A 1301-nucleotide genomic window follows, 5' to 3' on the forward strand; every position below is an offset into this window, starting at 1 on the left:
CTTCCCTGGTGCAGCTTGAGTCTGTGTCCTCTTGTTATGGTGCTGGTTGCCTGGGAGAAGAGACCAGCCCCTGCCTGTCTACAACCTCCCTTAAGGTAATTGTAGAGAGCAATAAGGTCACCCCTGAGTCTCCTCTTCTCCAGGCTAAGCAACCCCAGCTCCCTCATCCTCTCCTCATAAGGTTTGTGCTCCAAAACCCCTCACCAACTTTGTTGCCCTTCTCTGGACATGTTCCAGCAAGTCAACATCCTTCCTAAACTGAGGGGCCCAGAACTGGACACAGGACTCAAGGTGTGGCCTAACCAGTGCAGTGTACAGGGGCACAATGACCTCCCTGTTCCTGCTGGCCACACTGTTCCTGATGCAGGCCAGGATGCCACTGGCCCTCTTGGCCACCTGGGCACACTGCAGGCTGATGTTTAGCCTACCATCAACCAGCACCCCCATGTCCCTATCTGCCTGGATGCTCTCCAGCCACTCTGACCCCAGCCAGTAAAAAAGAAGCACGAAGGCAGTCCCCCACTACCACAAATTATGCAGCTGAGTTTCCCGCATTTGGGGAAATCACAGAGGTCAGCACACCTGGAGTGCAAGGGATGAGCCTCACCCTGGGAAAACCACCTGCCTGATCATGGTGTCTCCCCTGCCAGGCAGTGTTTTTTAATATATGATTCTCATCTGCTAAGCAACTCAGTTTAAGGATTTCTTACGCTGTGGCAGACATGAAGTGGTGTACTTCTATTGTATTGGCATACAACCTTGCAGCATGGCAGTTGATGCCACTGTTTTTGATTCAGTGTCACAATGTCTTACACATGAATGGGTGACTATGATATTGAAAACATCCAATCAGAAGGAAACCAAATTCAAATTCCCTTTCCCAGAGGCCCAGAAATTTTGCTTGATCAAACAGCTGATATTCTGGGGGAGCTCTTACATGCACAGTAGATGGATAAATGATAAACATTTGCTGAATGTAGGGAAAAGAAAAAAATGATGCTGTGAGTTTGTAACCAAGGCTATGTCTGTACTACAGAAGCTGCCTGCAACCAGCCAACTGACACAGAGCTGCCTCAGTTCATATACATAAACCTCTTTTTCCATTCAAAACAGTGTAGTTGTGTTAAACTTGCCTGCTGGGAATGGCTCATGAGCCACACCAACTGTCAAAGTGGAAACTGCTAGGGGAAAATGGTACTCAGCCCAGGTGAAAGGTGTTCTGGAATCCCTCCAATGACTCAACGGAACAGACAATCAACTTTCAGGCCCAGGAGTGCTCCCAGACACTGTTTAATTTGCTG

At 48.7% G+C, this 1301-nt stretch overlaps 1 non-coding gene across 1 annotated transcript; it reads right to left on the reverse strand.

Moving 5' to 3' along the window:
- Nucleotides 1-495: 495 nt before the first annotated feature.
- On the reverse strand, nucleotides 496-657 carry LOC128897359 (U1 spliceosomal RNA). The gene has a single exon (XR_008462353.1). It is a non-coding gene; the product is annotated as a U1 spliceosomal RNA (small nuclear RNA).
- Between the last annotated feature and the right edge of the window lie 644 nt (nucleotides 658-1301).

The sequence above is a fragment of the Dryobates pubescens genome, chromosome 7 (genome assembly GCF_014839835.1).
Source record: "Dryobates pubescens isolate bDryPub1 chromosome 7, bDryPub1.pri, whole genome shotgun sequence".
NCBI classification, from domain to species: Eukaryota; Metazoa; Chordata; class Aves; order Piciformes; family Picidae; genus Dryobates; species Dryobates pubescens.